The 14004-nt window shown below is 39.5% G+C and overlaps 1 long non-coding RNA gene across 1 annotated transcript in view; it reads right to left on the bottom strand.

Moving 5' to 3' along the window:
- The window catches only part of LOC110392986, a 19787-nt gene that overhangs the window by 2281 nt on the left and 3502 nt on the right, over positions 1–14004 (bottom strand). The window contains exon 2 of the long non-coding RNA XR_002434714.1: positions 660–807. This is a non-coding gene — a long non-coding RNA (uncharacterized LOC110392986). The remainder of the gene's footprint in view (positions 1–659; positions 808–14004) is intronic.

Genomic DNA, 14004 nt, shown 5'->3' with positions numbered 1-14004 from the left:
AAAAAAAAAAAAAAAAAAAAAAAAAAAAAAAAAAAAAAACCTGACTAGAAAGGAAAAGGAAAGCAAGAAATAGAAAAGAAAGATATCTCTGGCAATGTCATTTCCTAAAATGCTTGTTATAAAACAAGGAGAACTGATGAACTTGAGGTCTCAGCAGAAATTCAGCAACAAGGTAATAGCAGAGGGCAGGATAACACAATCAAGATGCAGACTTGCTCTGCCCTTTGCAGGATACGCAGCTGGTTCAGGAGCATGGACCTCTAGGGAGGATGAAACCACAGATCCCCAGAGACACAGAAACCAGTGATTCATGAGGAAAACAAATATTTTTTTCTAATTTTCATAACAGGAAATTATACATCCTTTCTGTGGATTTTTTAAAATAAAAATAACGTGAAAAAGTGATACAGAAAACACTGAAATGTTTAATAAGTAATTGTTTTCCAAATTTGAGAACAACAATTTGTGAAAGTCATATTTTACATTGGCAATGTTTGATGGTATGCAGACTGATGTGAAAAATCAACTGCTAGCAGCATTTTTTATTCTTAGGACAGAACTTCTGGCAATTTACACATCAAAAGGAACTGGCTGAAACATCTGAAGACACTCATACATTAAATCAATGGGGAAACTTCAGTCAGTGAACACAGCATTACCTCAGCCTGGCGGTGTGTGCCTGGGTGCCCTTGGGCTTGGGGCAGCTTGTTCCAGGAGGGATTCTCTCCAGCAGGAGATCTTCAGTGCTCCAAAGGGCGTCAAGGACAGATTGGGTGCCCTGAGGCATCCATAAGGAGAGTCATCTCACTGGCATGAGACATAAGTCAGGAAAGAATGATCCATCTTCTAGATGCATTAGGTTAGAGAGCAAAGGCTAAATGAAGAAACCACTCAAAGGCAGCCCTCTCAGAGGAGGCAAAGTGCTTAGCACCAAAGATTGTGGGACATGTCCCAGCAAACACAGATGTTTACAGGTTGATTGCATGTCACAGTAGGGACATATGCTCTGGCACACCTGAGAAATATAGACACAGTCATATTTTTCTGAGGTATTTTGAGTCCCACATTTCCCAAGGTTATTTATTCAACAGTCCTTCTGCTGGACTGCACCAAAAGCTACAGCCTACTCTTTTTATTTTTATGTTATTCAACCAAGTCCACCAAAATCCCACACCCTCCCTAGGCATTGCTCATATGGTACAGAAGGGGAATTTTTAAATCACATATATTGTAAACAGAATATAATTTAATGCAGAATATACTTCAATTACTTTCTGAAGTCTGTGATTTTGGTAGAACATATCTCTAGTGGCATGCAAATCTGGATTTTATTACTATAACCTGAGGTGTGATTGAATCTGATTTGTAAATTAATTCATTTTTGAAAATATGAAGTCATACAAAATTGCTTGCTATTAGCTCAAGTTTTTATCTGGCACAATAAATAAATCCCAGTTCTCCTCAGTGACGAACAGGGAGGAAAGTAGAGTACTGTGGAAAACAATTTGTGAGCAAAAAATGTTCAGTAATTGTTACTAGCTGTACCTCCTTGACTTTTAATTAATTTACAGAGAAAAGAACAAACAAAACTCTAAGTAAAACATTCCTGAATTTGTATATTTTGCATTTTTAAAAAACACTGTTTTTCTATGTAGTGTTGTGAAAAAAAAAAGATAAAATATTCTGCTTTATACTTTCATACACTCCATTTGTATGCTACATTATTAGCATAATGCTACAAACATAACTTACTTGTACTGCTCCATACACTAGGGGCTCAGAGAAAAGGTTGCTTCTGTGTGTGTTACTTTATTTCTCAGTGCTCTATACAGGTAAAATTTGCTCCTCTATTTTCTGCTCATTCAAAACTGAAAATTGTAGCCATTGACTTTCATTTTTCAATGTACTTCAGTCAAAAAAAAAATTCAAATACCTAGTAAACCCTGTCATACTCAAGGACTAATATTTGGAAGTCAACTCCAAATTCACAATTCCAAATCAGGACTTCCTGGCAAGAATCAGAATGCCGAAACTCACTCTCCTTTAAGTTAGAGCAGCCAACAGAAGGACTGCGACCTGCAGGGACCCGTTCTTCTGGTGCGGTCAGCAGTCCAGAGGATGGAGTTGTTAGAGGTAATGTGGAAGACTCTTTGGCTAGAGATGAAACATGAGCTTTTGGAGACAATAAGGGTGAAGTCATAACTCGGGAGGAACAAGAGGGAAAGTCATCCCCTACTGACACAGACTTAGCCCTAAACCCAGCCAAAGCAGCACAAGGACCTGACTGACACCCGGGCTACATTGCGGATTGAATTAGTGCTGCCTTACTGCTTTCCTCATTCCAAATACTATCCATGATGTTGTGCTGAGAAAGCTTCAGTGCGCGTTCTTTGCCAGTCTTGCTTTTTGTGCAGTTGTAAGCGCTCAATCAAATTTTGTGCTGGTGCCCACTGAAAAACACAACTGCAAAGAATGTAGGGAGAATCTGTAATTCATCTGATCTCACAGTGCTACAAACTACAGCATTTCTGTGTCAGTGTAATTCAGTTGACATTGAACAACTACAGGAAACTGTTATGGATACATTCGTAGGTAATAAAGGAGAAAAATGTGTTGTTTTTTTCCAATTACAGCAGCTTAAGAAAAGACGAGATGACTGACTGCTCCATTGTAAAATTATACATACATGGTGGTTTCTGCAAGGTCTTATTTTCTTTTTCTATTAGATCTAGGAGAATCACAGTGACTTTCCCCAGTGAATGTAACTGACCGGATGATTTCACTTCTTCCTTCTTTGGACTGGATTAGCTGTTGCCATCTGCTTAGTGTCCTAAGTACTTTCGAGGAAAAACTCTTCTCACTCCCATCATTATGCAATGGTTACACAGTTTATTGCCATCTTTGAATGCAGTCACCGAAAAGATAGAGCTAAAAGTAGGGGAAATGGCTCTGTATCGTTATTACTTGCTATCTGCACTCTGTCTCCTTTTAAACCTGTCCTGCAGTAGGTTAACTATCTTGCAAACCTATTTTCCTTTCTACTCCTATTTCTGAAGACCAGAAATACAGCACAGACCATATAATGCCATTTGACCTTTTTGTACTGAAGTCTACAACCATTTGATTTGAATGCATTCTCCAAAAGGTTTTGGTATTAAGCTTTCAGGAGATGTAGAGCTTAGTGTTTTGCTTGGTAGCTCAATATTTTTCTAAGATTGCTTAAATATTTGTCTGATTTCTCTCCTGTTTCGGTCTGGTGTTAACTTGCATCTAGTGCCTTGCTCTGTCTTTCTCCAAGAGGTTAGAGTATATTAACTCTAACTCTCCTATATTTTTACCAAGGGAACGATCTTAGACACTGATCAAATAGTTGCACAAACATTTTTTTCTGATAGGCTATAAAGATCAAGTTGTTTATGTTTTCAGGTTTCAAATAATCTCTACACTATCTTAAGTATTCTAGTACAGGAGTGCAATGTTTCAGTCTTATAAATAGTGTATCAAGAGGGGAAGTCATCTCCCTTGTATTGACTTGTATTGATCTTTTTTCATAGTATCACACTGAAAGCTAATTCTCTGTTTTAAGTCTAGCATGGCTCCTAAATCCTCACAAGTTTTTAAGCAGCAGACAAACTATTGTTGTATTGTTTTACACTGAAATAGCATATAGCACTCTGAAAGTTACATAAGAACTTAAATATTACAATGAAGATAAGGCACCAGGATACGTAAGTCTGTTCCAGTGAATGTATAATCTTGTCACACCCCTATCACTGTAATTCTTGAGCACTTGCCAAGAGCATACTAAGCAATGGGATCACTGTCTGTTTTGGGTGTTTCATTCACTCCCTCACCTGCTTCCTGAGATTGGAGAGCTGACTGTGCACTATTGGATTTTCCTTTTGCTGGGTTTCTCATTCAGATATATTTTTCAGAAATACTTCATCTGCTCTACATGTACTCAGGGAGAACAAAGATGGGCAACATGCCTCCTACATATGGAGAGCACTGAAGCTTGAGATGCTCGTTATTCCCGTAGGAGTCCACTCTACAGCCTCCAACTGGCTGCCCAGAAACTCCTGGCTACACTACAAGGCTAGAGCTTGTCTGTAGAGCTGTCTGAAGACTACTGCTAGCTGGATGTTAGCTGGATGCTAGCATCTGTTTGAGAATATTGAGCAACACCATGCAACAGTTGGGGTGAAAATGTCAACTCACATTCATAGACACTTCAATAGGAGTGTGAAAAGTTAAGTACTCCAACTGCAGTGTGGGAAAAAGATTAATATTTTGCTGATTCCCATGCAAAATGTCTTTAATGACCACTTGAGGTTCAGTGTTTTAGTTCTATATCATGTGTAAAACAGGATCTCTCTTTCCGAAAAGTAGACAAAACGTTCTGTGCTAAATCACAAGAAGAATCCCAACTGCTGAATCAAAAGTATTGCTCAGAAACACCTGTTTACTCAAAATACTGTGTAACTGAATATAGAACCTGGGAAAATAATTACAGATGGAAAAAAAAAAACCTTGGAAATTTTTTAAAATAAAACACAGATGAACTAAAGTTGATTCTCACTGCTCTCTGGTTTCCAAGGAAAACCTAAGTATTTTCTACTACAAGAGACATTGCTACTCCATAAATCCACATGTAGAGCATTTTTAGCTGATGCCTGTAAATGACACCCCCAGTATCATCTGTCCTCATTCCATCTCCAGCAATCTCCATTTCTGTTGAATATTCCAGTCTCTGGAAGTCTCAATAGACTAATATAAAGTACCCAATTTTTAAAAGCCCCAAGACCCCTTTAAATAAAACACTTTCTCTAGCTGAAGGGTAACACCAGAAACTTTTATTTTACCCCAGGTCTCGCTCCATATGACACCTATAAACAATAAATCAAAGCACCAGCATCAGCTTTTTCACCTCCACCAGTACTCATTTCTGACTAATTAAAAAGGTTCTTTTTAACTTCCTTGGGTAAATATGAAATAGCTGCCCAAGAATATGATGGGCTGGCATAGGCTGCATTTAGTATCACTGTAAAATGAAGTTCATGAGTTTAATCAAGTTACCAGCATTTTAGAAGTTGGGAAACTTTCTGTCCCAGATGGCTTAACAGGTGACTCCTATAAATTACACAGTACATTACAGCGGCATCCGCTAGCCTTGTTAGAATAAGGAGTAAGTCAGCATTTCCATTATAAACCCCTATTTTCAGAGTTTATTAGATAGCCATAAAAACATTCTCCAACCTGAATTTGGCACACTAGGTTTTCGCCTTATGAACAAACTTTCTGTGTTACAGAAAGAAAGACAATCATCTGCAAGTCACATTTCACATTAGATCAAAATTTTCAAAGCTAATTAAAAACAAAACCTCTGAAATTTTTAGAACTGTTCTTACCATTCCTGCTTTGTTACCAAGGATATTAAGTTTAACAAGGTTTTGTTCCACTATGGCCTATAATTTCTTGCTAACTGATCCTGAAGGCAGGTTATTGAATTTGCAACATGATAATTCCTTTCACAACAATGCACCAGAACATTATAAAGGGAATCTTACACCAGCTTCTGACAGAATGGCATCTTGAGATTTTGTGGGGGGGAAAAAAAAAACAGTATGAATGAAAATATAGTCTTTGAAGAACATGTTTAGTTCACCCAAGGCCAGGTAAACTCCTAGAAAAAGATCTCACATTAAGATGGTGGCAAAATTTAAGCAACCGTTTGATGCTCAGCAAATATGTGGAATTCAATACAAGCAAAAACCAAAGGAGGAATGACTTCACATACACCAAGGATATTATTTAGCATATATAAGCCCAGAAACAACAGAAAAGTAGAGAAGAAATAGTTATAGGTAAACAATACCCGAACATTTAACATAGAAATGAAAGGGAAGTTCCAAGCACTGCCACATTTCATATATTTCTAATTCCAGTCTACACATTCTGACATACTGCTGCACATCAGCCTTAACCCCAAGCAGCCTGGAAGTAGTTGCTCAGGCATAGAAATGGGACTTTGAATGACACACAGTGCTAGTTTCAATATGTAAAATATTAAAACAACTTCAATAAGTATCCTTTTCTGAAATTTGAAGCCGACAGCATCCTTCAGTGTAAATTCTGTACAACCTGAAGGATGCCTGCCTGATATTTCTTTGCTTAATGCAAGCTCAATGTCTATAGGTCACCAGCTCAGAAATCTGTACCCTCAGACCTCATGTCTGCCTGTGTCACAGAGATACCACCATGGTGGAGGGGTGGAAGGGGTAAATAAAGGCCCTCAGGGACGCATCTCCTACAATAGTTAACTCACATAGAGCTCTTTAATTAAGAGGCAACTCTATTAATTAAATCTTCCTTCAGAAGCCCTAAGTCTTGCCTGGCTCTGAGCTTTGAGGTGTGCCTTGCCCTGCACATGCTAGGAGAAACCCTGCCTGCATCTTCCCATGGTACACCTTGTACCATGCCATGTGACCAACAACCTGAGTTTACGGTCTGGCCTCAGTCCTTCAGGCACGTACTTTCTCTGAACAAATAAAATGTATTCTCAGTTTCAAAAGGATAGTTCACATGCAAACAAGCTGGCTCAGGTATGTGTTAGCAAGGTGAGGGCTATTTCCACACTGTCATTGGAGATATGTGGATGCCCCCTCCCTGGAAGCATTCAAGGCCAGGCTGGATGGGGCTTTGAGCAACCTGGTCTAGTGGGAGGTGTCCCTGCCAATAGCAGGGGGTTGGAACTGGATGATCTTAAAGGTCCCTTCCAACCCAAACCATTCTATGATTCTATGTATTTAAGATATCCTATGTCTTCCTCTTTGGCCTTTGGGAGTCCTTTGGTTTATACTTTGGGTTCATCTCACTCTCACACAGGGAGATATGGAGATTCAGAACTTGACAACCATTTCTCATTGCCATAATTGCTTACGGGAGTACAAGGCAGTACAGTGGCAGTTTTAGTTGATCATGCAGTAAGACCCTACTATTCCATTTAATAAGACTCATAAAATATATTGCAAGATTAAACAAAACTGAACTATAATAATAATAAGCATGAAGTATGGATAAGAAGTGTTGTGTTTGTAGTTTTCCTGGTCAGGAGTCTATGCATAAAACAAGAGAAACTCCTTTAATATACTCATTGCTTCATCAGCACATATCTTGCCCATGCTCAATCACTATTTTTATTGGGATTTTTCTTCCAAATTGCATCATCATTAACATCTACTTTACTGTATTTAATCGTCTTTGGAAACATTGATTGAAACTTGTTTCTATTTATATTTTGGCTTCTTATCTGAGAAATGCTACCTCAGTGATGCCTTCCTGTTTTCACTACTGCCTTCCTTGTGCCTTTGTTTTACACTGTCTAACACCTACCAGTGTGCAGCATCACATATGCAGACTGAATTTATACCTCTCCATAATAATATAGGAAAAAGGGAATGCGGTATGGTACATGACTATCTACAGAGAGTGGACACATCCTCAAAACGGTTTCATTTCAGACATATTCCAGTATAGCAAAATTGCTATGTTCTTACAAGTGGTCTGGGAATGGCAAATCCAGGTCAAGCTTAACCAAGGAACTGTTTCAAGGTCTTGATGGCCCAGAAAACTTCTCTCTGTCAAAAAGATCCACAGACAAAGGAAACTTTTTCCCACGTGATTTCTAAGCTTCTCTTTGTCTTTGCTTTCTTCACATAAATACAGAAACAGGAGATGGTACGTAAACTTCAGAGTGAGAAGAGTCTTGACAGTCTCAGTGGACAGAAGAAAGGATGCTTAATATCTTTCACATTTAGAGAGAGCTATATTCCTCTTGAGATTACTCCTTTGATTTGGTTTTATCTAGGAGATGTGAGAAGGGTAATTAAAAGGACATACTTGTCTGCGGCAACTCCCTAAACCCTTGCTACTAGGTCTATACTGGTTACCCTTGATCCACACTATTTTTCACTGCTATTTTTGTTGACATTATCTAGGTGATGGTAAGTCCTCTAGCTTTACTGATTTCCTGTAGAAGACAACATACAGAGTTAAACAGATTACATGACTGACACAGCTTGGATTTTATGCTCTGCAGTTTTTTCATGCAGGTTTTTCTCATAGTTAATGTAGGGATACATGCTTTGGTTGTTTACAGTCCACTCTTTCCAGCTACCAAATACTTTTGACTTCTAATAGTTTTCCCATCATAGTTTCCAGAGGAGTTAGAACAGCCTGACAACTGGCCTTTCATGTTAGATTGTTTCCATCTTTTTGCTATAAACTTGGAAAAAAATAAAGGTCCCGCTTACTATTATGCACTGTGAGCACAGTGTAAACAGGATTGAGTCCATTCAGAGGTCATCTCATTGTTCCTGCAATGGGTCAATGTTTTCCAAGGGCTGCAGGGAAGAGATGGTGAATTTATCAAAAATATGACATGGTTTTACACCCTAAGATATTTGGGTTATCTTTGAAGGTAAGCTTTGACCCAGGTGATTTCAGATCAGCAAGACACATCCTCAGCTCATTTCAGCAGGTGTTTGGGAAGGAGTGCAGAGCATAAGGATTCCTGAAATCCTTGATTTGCTGGATTTTGACCGTGGCACGTTATCTGGTTAAAAAGAACACAACCTTTGGTCTTAAAACCATTATAAATTAATAATACAATGGCAAAATAGAAGGATCTTTAAAGAACTGCAATTACTGACAGCCAAGTTGCCGTTATACAGCTCATCTAGAGGAAAATCTAAGACCAAATAATCTCTCTTGTTTTTGAAATGCTTTCCACACAAGTAAAACCTCTGTAATTAATTAAACTCAAAAGAGACTCATTAAAGGTAGAAATTTGCCTGTTTGTGGAGATCACACTGGAATGTGATTTATTAGACAGTAACAAAACTCCAATCCTGTTGCAGAAAGCTCTGATGCAAAAAAAAGTTAGGGAGGAAGGTGTGTCTAGGTGATTTTTTTTGCCATTTTAAGAAACCTTAAATCTGTAGGAGCTTGTTGCGTTCCATTCTTGATAGCCGTGCCTTATTGCACTTGGTTGTTTATTCAGGGTTTCCATCCAGAATTGAAGAAATGCCTGTTTATCAACTAGAATCCCCTTTTTTGGTGAGGTCAGACAATGTGAGAAGAGGAATCAAACAATGTCTCTTTTTTTCTAAACCAACATGGGATCTCTCAAAGTGTAGATTCTTAACGAAAACAGTGGGTGACTCACAAGTGGTGGGCCATACCATTCTGGAGACACTGGGAAATAACATGGATGGTTTTGTTTTGAGGTCTTGAATCCATGGAGAGGTCTCTTTTATCTGGTTTGGCAGAACAATCTTCTTAAAAAACATTTAACTTAAAAAGAAATCAAGATTTTAAAAACTAACAGCAGTGATCACCCTTAGGTTTCAAATACCATTTGAGCACATATGTATAAATATACACGTGCATATGGGTGAGCGGATGCAACTCATATGACTGTGAGAAAAATACGTGAAGTACGAAATTAATAGTGAACATCCAACTCTTGTCACAAAAACAGACAAAACTGAATAAATGCAGTTAAAAGACAACTGAACCAAAGTAATTTAATAAAGTCTTGCAAATATTTCCCTCATTATTCACTTGTTTACTGTGATTCCTAGCCTAGTTTTCAACAACTGTGCTTACCCTGCTTGTTCTGTCCATCAGTTTACCCTAATTGCATTTGGCAGACAGTAGACATCTTAGAGGACACTGACATCGATTTGCTGAAAATCAGAAATGTCTGATGGAAAACGCAAAGAGAACTCAGCTGTTGTTCAGTCTGTTTGGCAGCAGCTGGTCAGTCCACAGACGTGTGCTCTTTAGAGAATGAATTTGTATGTGTGTCTGCATTAGACACTGCGCACAGTGTCCAACAGCAAAAACATGAAGGAGCTGAGAGCATTGTGGAAGGAAATAAAACCAGAGGGAGAACTGACTGTGCTGTGGCAGGGGAGGCTGGCAGTGTGGGTAACATTCAAGAACAGAGGTTACTGCACTGAGCTAAGGTTGTGATACATGGGACAGCAAACATAGAGGAAATCACTGTTAGAGAACTTCTGTTTCAGCAGAAAAACACCAAGTTCCTTCCCCCTGTGTTCACAACCCTCCTCCTCTCAGCATGGAAGGAGCAGCTTCCACACCTGCTTCCCCAGGAAAACAATCTGTTTGAGAGCTGCCAGAAGTCTCGGATGCTGCTTGCACCAGGAGAGAGAGCACTTGGCAGCCCTCGCTCAGCTCAGATATCTCAGACTGAGATATGTCTGGGTTACACCAGCTCCTGGGACTCAATCCACAAAGCCACTCCCACACTTGAGCTTCTTCCACAGCAGTGGAGAGCATCGCCTCCAAGCCACTGGCCTGGCCCCTCCAAACTATCCCTTTGTTTAATTGGTCTTGGCTAAGGAATGAGCGCAAATAAATGTACTGATATCGAAACTTATTGCACAGCATCTTTAATGTGTTGAACCTTAATATGTCTGAACTTAAATTCTCAGGGTACAATGTAAAGCTAGTCAGCATGCATCAATCCAGCACGTGTAATGAAAACAATGTAGTAAAAAAGACATTTAACCACATACAGGATAGCTGAAATTAATTCATGCTGTCTGTCCGACTACCTGCCAGAGAGGTTGTAATTCAGCTGACAGAGTTCTCAACAGATGTTGTCTGACTGTCAAAAAAATAAAATGTCTGGGTTCATTTCCAATATAGAAATGGAATGGAAATAAATATGAAATATTTTGCCATCTGTTACACTGCTGAGTCACTAGAGAATATCATCCCCAAATGTGCATACTTGCAGATTAATTGGTCTATAGCTGTCTGGCAGCTAGAATAAAAAATAAATAAATGCTCCACGGCAGTGATTCGACCACATTACAGGAGATAAATGGAGACTGCTGTAAGGAGGGACAGCAAACCCAAGCATCAGGAGAGGGCTACAAGAAATCCTTGAATACATTGCATCATCTTAACCCACATTAATTAATAAACAGATTTTTCTGATGAGTCTCCCAAGAGCCTGTGGATATTATGCCTTCCACCAAACCACTTACTGCCGAGCTTGGAGGGAGTTCCACATGGTGCATGGTGGGGTGGGCTTGGGAGCAGAGAAGGGAGAAGGAGAGATTTCTCCTCAAAGAGAAAGAGGGACTCCTTGGGGTGAGCCTTTGCATTTATGTGCTGTTTGAATTCAAGTCCATAGTGGGATTCACATGAGGTTCCATGCAGTATTATATCTCTAGAAGCTTTAGGTTAATACATCTGTGAAGGCACTCAGAGGGGCACTAAGCAAACATAGCATCTCATGGTTCACAAATGGATTTATTTACCAATGTCATTAAATTATGTAAAGCCAGTTCCATTCATTTATTTGTCTTTGAGGATGAACCATGCGCTTGAGCATAAAACTGGATTCATAAACATGGCAGCTTTCTGGTGCCGCAGAGATATTCTTTTTGGAGACTGATCCAGACTCACTAGGGTGTAATTCAGTCCTATCCATTCCTCTCTACAGCCCCATAAGAACTAACGTGAGAATCATAGAATAACAGAATCACTAAGGTTGGAAAAGACCTCGAAGATCATCTAGTCCAACTGTCAATCCAGCACCACTTTGCCCACTGAGATCCCTCTGCATACAGTATGCTTACACACAGTGCCATGGGAGTGCTATCAGGGCGCAGAGGCTTTCCCTCCAGTCAGTTTCTGTGCAGTCAAATCCAAAAGATCTGAAAGCCAACAATGTGTTGTAAGTATCCCCTCAATGGAGTCCAAAGCAATGCTAGGATCAACACTGCAGCCTGAGTCAAACCAATGATGACATTCAAAAACGGAAAGCGGATATGCAGCAAGGTTCAGGGATGCTACCAGATGGTGAGCTTAAACCTACCTCAGCTTCTCCCCCGCCCCCGCTGAATAGGGGATGAAAGAGAACAAAGCAGAGAAGCTGCAAAATAATCAAGTTTTTTAGCCCTGCACAAAAAAACTAGAAATTGGCTTCATTCTCTACATGGAGGTGAATAGGAACAGGTGACCTCAGTGGAAAAGGGTGATCTTGGAATCTGGCTTTATTTTTCACCAAAACTCGAGATGGTTTTCATGCAATTTCTTTCACATCATCCTACCTATCTCTGGCAGCAAAAATCCCAATGAATGGTATATTTCTTAGACCATCTTGCTGAGACTTGGCTTATCCACCTCCACCCCAGAGCCCCCTCCCAGGGAGCTCATCCCCAGCAGTGCTCCTTGCCATCCCCTGCAGATCTTCAGCAGCACTGAGCAAGATGGGCTGGTGAGACAGAACTGGCAGCACAAAATGCAGCAAACATGGCAGGCCATTGGCACACACATGGCTACAGGAGTTCAGCACCTCAACTTTTCTTACACAATGATGAACTCAAGGACAGTGACACCAATGGCAGCACGAGTGGAGGGTTAAAACTTCTTAAAATTTCCCTCGTTCCTGACTTGTGATGCTCTCAGTACAAAAAAGCTCATCGGAGGCATTTGGTGATAGTGAATTATTCCATTTATTCAGGAACCATGCTAATGTCCCTTTAGCTGGGCAAGCTCTGCTGTGTGCCCTCCTGTCCTGGGGAAAGGCTGAAGGCAGCTCTGCTTCTTCTCCACTAACTGGTAATTTCCCTCACTGAGGAAGGCTTTGCCTCTTGGATATCACAGCCAGAGTTCCAAGTTTCTGAAGCACTCAGGTGACACTCAGGGTCAGCACCAGCTGCTCAAGAGTTACTGCACCATCTCAGAGCATGGCAAAGCTCCATGAACTATTTTGGAAGAGATAATGGAGGCTTTTAGACAGTGGCTTAGCATAAAAGAAGCCTCAGCATCAAGAGATTAGACCCTTTGCAGCTCACATGAGACCAGTCATGAAGTACTTGACCATACTCTGCTCTGTTACATGGGGGCACTCTTTTCAAGCCTATGGCATTAGGCTAAGGTTACAGCTCTGCTACTAAGAATGAAATCAATTCCTTCAGCCAAAAACACCTCAGAGCATGTTCACTATTTACTTATGGAAGAGCAGCAGAATAGATCTTCTAGAAACCCCCTCTTCCTCTTTGTAATGTTTTTGATATGATTTTTTTTTTATCGCTGTCTAATTGATAAGTATGGCACCCATCATCCATTGAAGAAGAAACCAGAGAGACCAAAAGAGCTGGGACTACAAACTTACATCTGGGCAGCTTCAGGGATGAGGGCAGATAAATGCAAGTGAGAGAAGAACACATCTCCACCCAACTCCATTAAAAAGTAATGCATTCTTATCCTTCTGAGAGCAATTAATTGTTATCTGAGATATATCAGAAATACAGTACAAGAACTCACTCCTCTAAGACTTTGACTATCTTTGATTTACTTTTTTACTTTTCTGAAATCCAGCAATGTGCAGAATGGTTGAGGACTTAAATTAATTCAAAACCACCTTATACAATTTTTAAAGCAGTGTCACATTTAAAGCCTTCAAACCAAAATGTGAAAAACAACCTTTTTGGAATTATAACATTTCATCAGTTGTATTTGGATGAGGTGAACTCACTAAAATTAAAAAAAAAATGTTTGATGACTGCAGTTGTCCAGTTGTAATTAACACTAGAAAATAATGTTAAATGCCCTTAATATATATTTTGTAAATGAGGCAGATACAGGCACCTGTTCGGTTACCAGGAAACTAAAATATTCAGAATGGTGAGAGGATCTTGAGACCAGGCACTGGAAAAAAAAACACAAATACAGGAAGAACCTGATTGAAGAACACAATCTCACTGAATTCAACCACAAGAACAGACAAAAGCCATAAGACAGAAAAAAATGCGTGATCAAAAACAAGTAAAAAGAAAGAAAAAGGTGAAGAAGAAGAAAAAGAAGAAGAAAAAGAAGAAGAAAAAGGAAAAGAAAAAGAAAAAGGTGAAGAAGAAAAAGAAGAAGAAAAAGGAAAAAGAAAAAGAAAAAGAAAAAGAA

The sequence above is a fragment of the Numida meleagris genome, chromosome 2 (assembly GCF_002078875.1).
Source record: "Numida meleagris isolate 19003 breed g44 Domestic line chromosome 2, NumMel1.0, whole genome shotgun sequence".
NCBI lineage: Eukaryota > Metazoa > Chordata > Aves > Galliformes > Numididae > Numida > Numida meleagris.
The sequence above is the reverse complement of the archived record's forward strand: the minus strand, read 5'-3'. Positions and strand labels throughout refer to the sequence as shown.